The following is a 13,454-nucleotide window of genomic DNA, read 5'->3' on the forward strand; positions in this document are numbered from 1 at the left end:
ATAAACTTTATATAAATTACTTTTTAATTTTAGAATTTAAGCATACTCTAGGCATCCTGTACTTGGGTTTATACATTTGCTACTGCTATTTTCATCCCACCCCTTTTCTCCATATGGGATGGATGATTTCACCTTTTAAACATAGCCTTTGAATATTTAGGACCTATCTAGTCTGGTGTGTACTTTTGCCACCTGTATAGTCCCCTGTGTCTCTCTGCATCAGGCATGACCACCACCTGTTCCCCATGAAAATGTCTCAAACTTAAAGGGAAGGCCCCTAAAAGACTTTACCCAGAAATATATTGAATCAGATACTGAGACACATAGCCAGACTTCGGGCATAGTGCAGGAAATGTTATGGAAGAAGTGGGAGATAGAAAGACCTGGGAGGGAGGTTCCTGATAGGGGCTCCAAAGGAGACCAATAGAGCCATATAATTTGGGCCCAGGGGCCCTTGCAGAGACTTATGAATCAACCAAAGACCATGGAGAGGACCTAGACCCCCTGTTCAGATGTAGCTCATGGGTAGCTCAGTCTCCATGGGGGTTCCCTAGTAAGGGGAGCAGGGGGCAGTCTCTTGCATGAACATGGTTGGTTGCCTGCTATTTGATCACCTACCCCTCCCACTGTGGCCTTAGTAGCAGGAGTTCCTGCCCTGAGTTTATTGTGTAAACTAGGCTGATCCAGAACTCAGAGATCTGCCTGTCTCTGTCTCCTTGTGTTGGGAAAAAGGAGTGTGATATCACCACCCTGCTCAAATATTTCATCTTACTTCCAAATCATTGATACTCAAAACATTCAAACATAAATCAAGTAAATAAGTAAATAAGTAAATAAGTAAATAAGTAAATAAATAAATAAATAAATAAATAAAAAGATAACAAGAAAATTCTAAGTTTTGGACCAGCTGTGCTATTTCATATTGTAACACAGAGGTCCTTCCCATGTTATTTTTGCAGTTTTGTTGTTGCTAAAATGTGTAAGCAGGCCTTTTCCAGAAACAGGTGATCAAGTATCTTGTAGCTCGAGATCCTATAGGTGATCAAGCATCTTGTAGCTCCGCATGCTATCAACTTTCCATTCTTTATTGGGGGTCTTCTTGATTTCTCTCGTCTTGTGTGTATGCAGGATCTTCAGGGGGCCTTGCTCTGTCATATATGATTTTTATCGGTTTTTATAGAACTCATAATTTCTCTTTTCCTATATGAACATATGCAAAACTTCTACCCCAGCATAAAACATTTTCTGTTCTGCATTCTGAGGTTAGGATATCCTTGAAACAGACAGGCTGTTTCAGCAGATTTTTCTATAATCCGATCTCTCTCAGCAACCATTGTTTTTTGTTCATTAGCATTCAAGAAATTTAAAGTCAATAAAGCATTATGTAATCTATCTCTGGGGATCTTTGATACCCCCTTTTTTTGAAAAGCATATTTTTAAAAGATTGACTGTTTCAATGACTGCTTGTCTTGTAGGATTATGCAATATACCTGTTACATATTTTATATTATAATAGCGAAAAATTGTTTCATTCTATTAAAAAGATATGGTGGCACATTATCAGTCTTAGTTTGTATAGGTATACTCATAATTGCCATAACTTCTAATAAATGCATAATAACAGAATCAGCCTTTTTAGAACTTAAGAACATTGAAATCTTAAATATGTGTTTATAGTATAGTGCACATATTTTAGTTTACCAAACTCTGTAAACTGAAACACATTCATTTGTCAAATTTAATTTCTTTGGCTACCTTTAGGGTTACTTCTCACAGATAATGGAGTTTGGTTATATAAAGAACAAGTAGGACATTTTCTCACAATTTTCTTGGCTTGTTGCCAAGTGATAGAAAATTCCTTCTTTAAAACTTTGGTATTAACATGGTGTTTTCTTATGAAACTATGAACCCTCCAACATACTACCTACCAATAGTTAATCAATTTCATCATTACCTTGTGCTAGAGGGCCTGATAGACCACTATGATATCTTATATCTGTTTTATATATAATGGATGATTTCTATTTCTGATGACTTGTTGTAATTCTGAATTGTGAAGTTAAGTCAGCAGTTTCTATATGCAAACAACTTTCTGCATAGTGAGAATCAGTTACTATGTTAAGAGATTCTTGAAAATCTGATAACACCATCAGAATTACATATAAATCAATTTTTGAACTGAATCATAAGGACTCTCAACCACCTTACTTATACTTCCTGACTTATAACCTGAACTTTTTGATTTATTAGAATCAGTGTAAAATGTAAGAGCACCAGAAATGAGAATCTTTTTTACTATACAAGGGAAAATCCAATTAGTTATTTTTATAAATTAAAGTCACTTGCTTTTCGGGTATCTGTTGTTAATTCCCCCCCCCCCAAATCACTGCAAGCTCTCTGTCAGTGTTCATTGTCTTCCCATAATAAGGTGATCTCAGCATTAGTAAAAGACACCACAATCCCAGCTGGATCTATTCCAACTAATTGGCAAAGTCTCATTTTCTCTTTTACAATAAACTCAGAAACCTTCTCTGAGGTTTTAATTTTCTGTAGGTTTTTAATTTTTTACTTTGTTTGTGTGATAAAAATATCCATTCTAAGATATAATCTTCCCTCTGCATAATTCCTGTGGGAATACGAGCAGAAGCCAAGGTAACCAAAAATACAGGCCATCTTTAAATCTATACATGAAATTTGTATTTTTTTTTCTACCAGAGCCAATTCCTTTTCAGATTCAACTGATAATTTTCTTGGGTTATTTAAGTTCTTATCACCTTGTAAGGTTTGAAATAAATTATTTAGTTTTTGAGTATCTAAACCAATTGTAGGCCACAGCCTGTTAATATCTCACAGCGATTTTTGAAAATCATTAAGAGTCCTTAGTTTTTCCTGATTTGTACTTTTTGTAGGCAATTTTTATGTAGGCCTATTTTTTATCCTAGATAATTAGTAGAATCTCCAACTTGTATTTTTTTCTGGAGTAATATGTAATCTCCAACAAGAAAAAGTTTTATTTTATCAAAAGTTCTTCTAACATACTCATGTTTGAATCAGCCAATTAGATATAATCCATATAATGGTAAATTATGGATTGAGGAAATTTCTTATGAATTATCTCCAATGGCTGTTGTACAAAATATGGCACAAAGTAGGACTATTTATATTCCTGTGGTAAAACTTTCCAATGATATTTCTTTATTGGACAACTTCTGTTAAAGATAGAACTTTAAAGATAGTTTTTCTCAGTAGAAAGCAAAACCGTTAACTTTGGCCACTTACAGTAGTTTGCCAAACATTTGTTTTTTGGTATCTTCAGCATCTTTATTTTATCTCTAGGAGCATCTTAGTCTCCATTAAATAGTTTTTCTAGGTTTTCAGTAGCCCTGTTTGTCCCATCTAACCTTGATTTTCTCATTGTCCTTTAGAATAATCCTTTTTAGGTAGACAGAAAGTGAATGGCTCATGCTATTTTTTTTGTCTGGTCTTGACCACAGCCCCTTAGTTAGTTTTCCTAAAATTTAGGAACTGCCTTAGATATCCTTGGACGACCTACATACGTGAGCCACGTGGAGGGGAGGCTGGCTCTATAATGGCTGTCATCAAATCTCTCCAATCTTATGGAGTTACCCAATTCTGTGTGGCCCAGTTATTACCTGTTTGACATATGATGAGTATAAGCATAACTGGTTATTGCCTCCTTAAATCTTTTACCTTTTAAAATTCTGTGCATCTTTAGGTTGCCAATCAAATACCTGATAACCTTGTGGATTTTCCTCATCTCCTGGAGGTTTCCCTTATTGAGGTTGAGAGGAAAAAAAAAGGTGTATAAGGCAAAAATGATTATTAAAGTAAAAATAGTCATAACCAGTAACATGATCTCTCACCTATTTGTATCTTGGCATCATTTAAAAGAGCATTTAATAAACTCCAAAAACTCTGCGTCATTGTGTCTTTCATCTTTATATGGCTATTTTTCAAACCTATCAACCTTAAAACTCTTTTTATTTGTCTATGAAAATGTAATTCCAGTTCTCTCCCTTTATAACATTAAAAACAGAAAGGTTTACCTTTGGGAGGTTCCTTATCAGTGCTGCTCAGTGAGAGCTGAGCCACACAAGCGGCCAGGAGGAGAGCCTGTGAAATGTCCTCGTCTGTGGCACGTGTGCCTACCTAGCAGCATGCCTCTTGAACCTCGCCTTTTGGACCCAGAAAAAAACCAAACCAAACCAAACCAAACCAAACCAAACCAAACAAAAACACTGTTGCTAAGGAACTGTCGTCGTGAGTCATGTGTTGCCCCCCCCCCCCCCCCCCCCCCCGGACTTTCGGTAGCTAAAGTTTGAAAAAGGACTTATGTTTCCCACTAGGTGTTGGGACAGATAGCCAGAGGTAGTGGCGATTTTGTTCTTGTGCGCAAGGGAAGCCAGGAGTTTTTAAGATTATGGATCTTTCTTTCCCTCACCAAATCATGAGAAAATGTGACTTTGAAGGGTGCAGATAACATGAAATTCCTTGGGAGCTAATTGTTGGGAGTAATTTGTTGATGAAGATTTATTCTTTCTAAATTAATACAGTAAATTATTAAGGCATTGGTTTTCTTTAAACAGGAAGTTCCCCAATGACTGACACAGAGAGACTATGATTGACTTTTCAGCTGTAAACTCTATACTAGGCAGACTCTGAGCTACTCTAATCCCATATAAAAACCAATCACTTGCCAATCTGATGACTTCCTGGGGCTGCTTCTAGTCCATCAGGCCATTCCTACAGCCACGGGCTCACCTATCCTCCCAGCATCCATGAACACACCCCATATTCCTTTGTGTCTCCCAGTAAAAAAAGCCTTCCTTGCTCCCGTTCCCAGAGTTCCTGGCTCCCTACCAGGAAGTCCCGCCTTCCACTTTTTTGTCCTTCTGCCCATCTGATTGGCCAATCATCTCTTAACTGACAATTGATGTATCCATACAAGACATTCCTCCACAGGGTGATATTTTCCAAATTACATGATGTCCTAATTTATTTATTATTTAATAGCAGAATTGTATTCCATTGTGTAGCTGTTCCACAGTTTCTTTATCCATTCTTTGGTTGAGGTACATTTGGGTTGTTCCCAGTTTCTGGCTATTATGGATAAAGTCACTGTGAACATAGTTGAGCAAATGTCCTTGTTGTCTGGTGGATCATCTTTTCGATATATCACCAGGAATGGTATAGCTGGGTCTTGATGTAGAGTTGTTTCCAATTTTCTGAGAAAGCACCAGATTGATTTCCAAAGGGGTTGTACAAGATTGCATTCCCACCAGCAATGGAGGTGGGTTCCCTTTTCTCCACATCCTTGTTAGCATGCATTGTCACTTGTGTTTTTGATCTTAGCCATTCTGATAGGTGTAAGATGGAATCTTAGAGTCACATTGATTTGCATATCCCTGATGACTAAGGACATTGAGCATTTCTTTAAGTACTTCTCAGCCCTTCCAGAATCCTCCATTGAGAATTCTTTCTTTAGCTATATACCTCACTTTTTAATTGGAGTATTTGTTTGTTAGTGTTTAATTTTTGAGTTCTGTATGTATTCTGGAGATTAGCCCCCTGATAATGTAGGGTTAGTGAAGGTCTTTTCCCAGTCTGTAGGCTGGTGTTTTGTACTATTGACAGTGTCCTTTGCTTTACAGAAGCTTTTCAGTTTCATGAGGTCCCATTTATTAATTGTTAATCTTAGAGCTTGAGCTTTTGGTGTTCTTTTCAAGAAGTTGTCTCCTCTACCAATCAGTTCAAGGCTTTTCCGCACTTCCACTTCTAATAGATTTAGTATGCCTGGTTTTATGTGGAGGTCTTTGCTCCACTTGGACTTGAGTTTTTTGTAGTTTGATAAATATGGATCTATTTGCTTTTTTCTACATGTAGATATCCAGTTAGACCAGCACCATCTGCTGAAGATGCTATCTTTTTCCCATTGTATGGGTTTGTCTTCTTTGTCAAAAATGAAGTGTCCATGGTGGTCAGATAGAATACAGGGGATTATTTCAATCTTCTTGTATCTATTGAGGCTTGCTTTGTGACCAACTATATGGTCTATTTTGGAGAAGGTTCCATGAGGTGCTGAAAAGAATGTATACTCTTTTCAGTTTGGGTGAAAAGTTCTATAGACATCTATTAGGTCCATTTGGATTAGGACCTTTGCAAGCACCTTTATTTCTTTTTATTTCTGTCTAGATGATCTGTCCCTTGGTGATAGTGGGGTGTTGAAGTCTCCCACTATTTTTTTTATCTTTTCAAGAATTTATTGCAAAGTATTTATATTATCTTTATTGGCATTTAGATAAGACATTCCAATTCCTTACGAGACCAATTTTCTTTTAAGGTTTGGTCTGTCAGATTTTCACAGTAATGACACAGGGAGCCTGCTTCATAGTGTCTAGGAGAAAAATGCTGACCATTTGGGTCAGATTTTTTTTATGTTTCTGCATTACACAATTTGTTCTGAAAGAGAATAGCATTGCTGACCCCTTCAAGAACAGTATTAGAGACAATCCCTGTGAATTAGACAGATGTGATCAGAAAATGATAATTCTTACTCAGCTTTAGAATTACAGCATAAACATATCTGGTTCCTAATAATTACTTGCATGTTGGGGCTTTCTGACGTGCAACCTCAAAGTCCACTGTGCTTACTCCATTATTAAAGAGTCCAGGAGTCATTGGTTAATGAATTCTGGAATAAGAAATCATAGACAATTACATTTGTTTTTCATTCTGTCTCTTTGGATTTCATTTTTAATGTTGCAAGGGCCTCTGGCTTCTTTGTGTACTTGATACCAAATCACTCTGCAGAAAAGTTAAAATTCCCTGTGAAAATTCAGGCTGCTCAGGTATTTATCAGACATAATAAGGGCAAGAGAACACAACAGACATTCTGCCTTACTCCAGAGCGCCATTAATCTGTGGAGATTCTTTCAGGGCAGCCTGATGATGTGAGGAACTAAAGAAGAAGAAGCACCCATGAGCATTTGGACACCCTCATGCTTACTTCTGAATTCTATCACTGTTAGGATTCTCTGTTAGCAGGCTTCATTCACATACAGCTCGAAGAATTTTCTTGTTGCTGCTGCTGCTGCTGTTGCTGCTGCTGCTATTCTTGTTTTTTTTTAATATTTATTATTATTATTAATTACACTTTATTCATTTTGTACCCCCCCCATAAGCCCCTCCCGATCCTACCCTTCCTCCCCTTTCTGCATGCATGCTCCTCCCCAAGTCCACTGATAGGGGAGGTCCTCCTCTCCTTCTTTCTGATCTTAGACTATCAGTTCTCATCAGAAGTGTCTGCATTGTCATCTTCTGTGGCCTGGTAAGGCTGCTCCCCCCCTCAGGGGGAGGTGATCAAAGAGCAGGCCAATCAGATTATGTCAGAGGCAGTCCCTCTTCTCATTACTATGCAACCCACTTGGAAACTGAACTGCCCTGGGCTACAGCTGTGCAGGGGTTCTAGGTTATCTCCATGAATAGTCCTTGGTTGGAGTATGAGTCTCTGGGAAGTTCCTTGTGTTCAAATTTTCTTGTTCTGTTGCTCTCCTTGTGGAGTTCCTGTGCTCTCCAGCTCTTGCTATTTCCCACTTCTTACATAAAATTCCATTCACTCTGCCCGACAGTTGGCCATCAGGCTCAGCATCTGCTTTGATAGTCTGCAGGGCAGAGGCTTTCAGAGGCCCTCTGTGGCAGGTTCCTAGGTTGTTTCCTGTTTTCTTCTTCTGGCTTTCAGAGGCCCTCTGTGGCAGGTTCCTAGGTTGTTTCCTGTTTTCTTCTTCTGGCTTTCAGAGGCCCTCTGTAGCAGGTTCCTAGGCTGTTTCCTGTTTTCTTTTTCTTCTGATGTCCATCCTCTTTGCCTTTCAGGATGGGGATTGAGCATTTTAGTTAGGGTCCTCTCTTTTGCTTAGTTTGTTTAGATGTACCGATTTTAGTGGGTTTATCCTATGTTGTATGTTTATATGAGTGAGTATATACCTTGTGTGTCTTTTTGCTTCTGGGACAACTCACTCAGGATGATCCTTTCCAGGTCCCACCATTTATCTGCAAATTGCATGATTTCCTTATTTTTCATTGCAGAGGAATACTCCATTGTGTAGATATATCACAATTTCTGCAACCACTCTTCAGTTGAGGAGCATCTGGGCTGTTTCCAGCTTCTGGCTATTACAAATAAAGCTGCTACAAACATGGTTGAGCAAATGTCCTTTTTGTGTACTTGAGCCTCTTTTGGGTATATGCCAAGGAGTGGTATGGCTGGATCTTGAGGAAGCGCTATTCCTAGTTGTCTGAGAAAGCGCCAGATTGATTTCCAGAGTGGTTGTACAAGTTGACATTCCCACCAGCAGTGGAGGAGTATTCCTCTTTCTCCACAACCTCTCCAGAATGTGTTGTCTCTTGAGTTTTTGATCTTAGCCATTCTGATGGGTGTAAGGTGAAATCTCAGGGTTGTTTTGATTTGCATTTCCCTAATGGCTAATGAGGTTGAGCATTTCTTTAAATGCTTCTCTGCCATTCGATATTCCTCTACAGAGAGTTCTCTGTTTAGCTCTGTTCTCCATTTTTTAAGTGGATTACTTGATTTGCTAGTTTTCAGCTTTTTTAGTTCTTTATATATACTGGATATGAGTCCTCTGTCAGATAAAGGGTTAGTGAAGATTCTTTCCCAATCTGTCGGCAGTCGCTTTGTTTTGATGACGGTGTTCTTTGCTTTACAGAAGTTTTCAGTTTCATGAGGTCCCATTTATTGATTGTTGCTCTTAGAGCCTGTGCTGTTGATGTTCTGTTCAGGGAGTTTTCTCCTGTACCAATGAGTTCTAGAGTATTCCCCACTTTTTTTTTTCTAACCGATTTAGAGTATCTGGTTTTATGTTGAGTTCTTTGATCCACTTGGACTTCAGTTTTGTTCAGGGTGATAAGTATGGATCTATTTTCATTTTTCTACATGTAGACATCCAGTTGGACCAGCACCATTTGTCGAAGATGCTATCTTTTTTCCATTGTATGGTTTTGGCATCTTTGTAAAAAATCAAGTGTCCATAAGTGTATGGGTTTATTTCTGGGTCTTCTGTTGGGTTCCATTGATCCACCATTCTGTTTCTATGCCAGTACCATGCAGTTTTATAACTGTTGATCTATAGTACAGCTTGAGATCAGGGATGGAGATACCTCCAGAAGATCTTTATTGTAGAGGATCGTTTTAGCAATTCTGGGTTTGTTGTTATTCTATACGAAGTTGAGAATTTTTCTTTCCAGGTCTGTAAAGAATTGTGTTGACATCGATTTCTTCCATTGTATCTTCTACACCTGAGATTCTTTCTTCCATCTCTTGTAGTCTGTTGGTTATGCTTACCTCTGTAGTTCCTGTTTTCTTCCCTAGATTCTTCCTCTCCCATTTTTTCCTCCATTTGTGTTTTCTTTAATTTTTCCAGTTCTATCTTCAGGTCTTGAGTTGTTTTGTTTACTTCCTTCACCTGTCTGATTGTACTTTCCTGTTTTTCTTTATTTCCTTCAACTCTGTTTCTTTTATTTCATTCAGTGCTTTAAGCATTTCCTTTCTAAAGGCCATAAACTGTTTGGCTGCAACTTCCTCTATTTCTTTACGGATGGCAATATTCTGTTTGAGTTTATCTTCCTCTATGTCTTTACGTATCTTATTTGTTTCCTCTGTTATCATCTTCATGAGCATAGTTGTTAGGTCATCTTCTTGAATTTCAGTTATGCTGGGGTATCCAGGGCTACTTGCCCCTGGGTAACTGGGTTCTGGAGATGCTATATTTCTCTGTCTTTTGTTGCTTGAGCTTTTACACTGGCCTCTACCCATTGTGCTATCTTAGGTGTTTGGGGTTATTTTCTGGTGGTTCCTGGGGATCTTGTGGTGGAGAGAATCCCCCTGGCAGAAAGCTGGTTTTTCCTGAAGGAAGTCTTCTCAGCTTTTTGGGTATAGTCCCTGGATGGCTGGCATTTTTTCAGGAGTTGCTGCTGCTCTCCTCAGGGATAGAGACCTGAGTGGTAACTGTGGTCTTTGTTAGTCGAGAGGGTTCTCCTCTCACCCAGGGAAGTCCTAAGACAGCTGCCCTGTTTCTGGGTTTCTTGCTGTAAATTTAATGATCAGCTGCTGTGACCCAGTTGGACATCTGGCACACAGCAACTGTTTGTGCCTGTGTCTGGAGCACAGCTGAGTGATGGCGGCTCGGCCCCGCTGGTCTGTGAGACTTTTTCCAGGGAAGGCTTGGGTGATTTAAGTCAGTACAGTTTCCTTCCTTCTTTGTGGATTCTCTGGAGACAGGGACTCCCAGTCTCTTTTTTTGCCCTGGGGCACACCACTCAGTCTCTGCCAGTTAGCTGGCGCGCAGAAACTGCCTGTGTCTGCCATTCCGGCCTTTGGGAGCCTGGGCGTCTGCCTAAACTGGGTAATTTTCCCGAGACCTTTTCGGGGTTGGCGGTGTCAGCTGAGTGGTCTGAGATCAGACCAACTGTTTCCCTCCCTGTGGGTTTGCACCCCACAGTGAAACTCAGTCTCTGGTCCCCTGGGGCCCACAGTTCTAGCTGAGGCAGCGAATCAGGCGTGCAGGCAGGACCTTGTGCAGGTGCCTGGGTCCCCGGTCTGGCTCTGGGCTGGCTCCTGGGGTGCCCGTGGAACCCAGGGGATTCCAGGGGATGTCTGGGTGACCTAAGGTCGGTCCTAATCATTTCCTGCACCGTGAGGTTATCTCTTGACTGAAAATTCCAGTCTCTGATAGTGTGGTGGGCACGATTCAGTCTGGGACCGTGACCAGAGACACTGGCGTGTGGCTTTGGGCTGGGGCTGGTGGCCAAGTGTCTGGCGGAACCGGGATCTCTTCCACGGTTTAGCCGGGTGAGTTAAAAGCTGACTGAATCCCCCACCGTGGGGTATCCTCTCACCTGGGAAACACAATCGCCCGTGTTTTATGGCTGCGAGTTCTGATTGTTGGTCACTGTGCCAATCCTGCTGTGCTGCTGGTCAGAATGAGAGTCCTCCCAGCGCCGCCATCTTGCCCCTCCAAAGTCTCCCACTATTAAGGTGTTGGGATCAATATGTGATTTAAGCTTTATTAATGTTTCATTTACAAATATAGGCGCTCTTGTATTTAGGGCATAGATTTTCAGAATTGTGATGTTCTCTTAGTGGATTTTTCCTTTGATGAGAATGTAGTTTCCCTCCACATCTTCTTTGATTAATTTTGGTTGAAAGTCTATTTTATTAGATATTAGGATAGCTACTCCAGCTTGTTTTCTGGGTCCATTTGCTTGAAAAACTGTTTTTCAACCCTTTACTCTGAGGTAATGTTTATCTTTGTTGCATAGGTGTATTTCTTGGATGCAGCAGAATGTTGGATCCTGTTTCCATACCCATTCTGTTAGTTTGTGTCTTTTTATTGGAGAAACCTGGAATCCTCTTCTTCATCAATTCCTATTATTCTTAGATTTTTCCTTTTCATGGCATCCTTGATTTCTTGGATGTTTTGTGTTTGGGATTTTTCCAATTTTATTTTTTGAGAGATGTATCAATTCCTGCAAGTGAATCTTCAGCACCATAGATTCTCTCTTCCATCTCTTGTATTCTATTGGTGATGCTTACCTTTGTGGTTCCTTCTCTTTTCTCTAAGTTCTCCAGCTCCAGGGTTTTCTCAGTTTTTGTTTTCTTTATTGATTCTAATTCTGTTTTCATGCCTTGCAACATTGCCTTCATCTGTTTGAATGTGGATTCCTGTGTCTCCAAGATGATCTCTATTTTTTTGTTTGTTTCCTCTCTATATGCCACTACTTGTGCCTCCATTTGTTTGGCCATATTTGCCTATGTTTCTTTGAGAGCTTCGTTTATTTCCTTTTTCTTTGCTTCCACTTGGGAGGCCAATTCTTTGAGCAATTTGTTTTTTTTTCTCTTTAATGTTTGCATCTGTATGACTAATTCTCTGAGAGATTTGTTGTTTCCTCTTTATGTGCCTCTAATAACTGGATAATCATATCTTTAAAGTCATTTTCTTGTGTTTCTGATGAGTTGGAGTATCCATTATTTTGGGAGGTTGCCAGTGAAGCCATGATGTCTTGATTTATTTTGGGTGTGTTCTTTTGCTGACCCATGGCCATTAGGTTATCTGTAGTGTTCACTGTTTGTTCCTGGATTCTGAAGATCAGACTGGTCTTTCTCTGGTGTCTGGAGCGTTCTTCAGGAAAATGAGAGAGGTCCAGAGGTTTCAGCCTGTATTTTGGCGTTTCAGCTTTACCTGTTGGAGGAAGGTCCACAGGCACAGAAGGGCTAATGTGCGGTAGTGTGTGAGCGTGCATGTGCGTGGAAGTGTGTCCTGAGGGACAGGGTTTTAGAGAATGTAGAGGCCTTCCGTGTGAGAGAGGGGTGCCTTGCAGGCACTGAAGGAGTCACAGGTGCTTAAGATACTGCAAGTGCTGTTGATGATTGCAGAAGCCGATTGTTTTTGCAGGGCTGCTGGACTTTGGTAGCTGTTCAACTGGCTATCTGCCACTGAGGTGTTGGATGGCCCATACAGTCACTGGCTGGGAGGCCCTGTGGAGTCAGTACTGCCACTCGTAGGCTTGGGACCTGGGAAGGATTGTACTGTGGATCTGAGACTCTGTGGTGGGCACTTATTGGGCATGTGCTCTGGCGGGGCGGGTGCTCTGCTGGGCAGGATCTCTGGTGGAAGGAGGCACTCCACAGGCCAGGAGCTCAGCGAGAGGGCTCTCAGTGGGGCGGGGGCTCCTTGGACACGTTGGATGGTGTCAGTGGCTAGGAACAGCTGCCTGCCGGGGCCGAGGAGCTGGAAGCCCTGCCTCTGTTGTCTCAGTCCAAGGCAGTGGTTTGTGCTCAGCTCACTAACTCCCCTGAGGTAGTGTGTAGGCTCCCCTGAGGCGGAGGGAGGCCCGGACAAGGGAAGTGCCCCTCTCTGTTCCCAGAGAAGTCCATGCATGCTCTGAATCTATAAGTGCTCTCCGCTTCTGTGGTGTCCCCTCTCGTTCAGAAAGCCAAAACTTCTAAATTCTGGCTTCGATATTCCCTCCCCTCACCAATTTCAGAGATTCGGGTCCTCTGCCTCTCCAAAATGGTGCACGCTGTTCGCCACCATCTTAGGTCCTCTGGAATACAGTCTTTTGAAGTAAGACCTAATGATTCTTTGGATTTCCTCAGTGTTTGTTGTTATGTCCCCTTTTTTATTTCTGATTTTGTCAATTTGGATACTGTCTCTCTGTCTTTTAGTTAGTTTGGCTAGGGGTTTGTCTATCTTTAATTTTTTCAAAAAACCAACTCTTGGTTTCATTGCTTCTTCATACAGCTCTCTTTTTGTCTAATTTATTGATTTCAGCCCCGAGTTTGATTATTTCCTGCCTTCTATTCCTCTTGGGTGTTTCTTCTTCTTCTTCTTCTTCTTCTTCTTCTTCTTCTTCTTCTTCTT

This window comes from Psammomys obesus, unplaced genomic scaffold (assembly GCF_907164565.1).
Source record: "Psammomys obesus unplaced genomic scaffold, mPsaObe1.curated_primary_1811, whole genome shotgun sequence".
Classification (NCBI taxonomy): domain Eukaryota; kingdom Metazoa; phylum Chordata; class Mammalia; order Rodentia; family Muridae; genus Psammomys; species Psammomys obesus.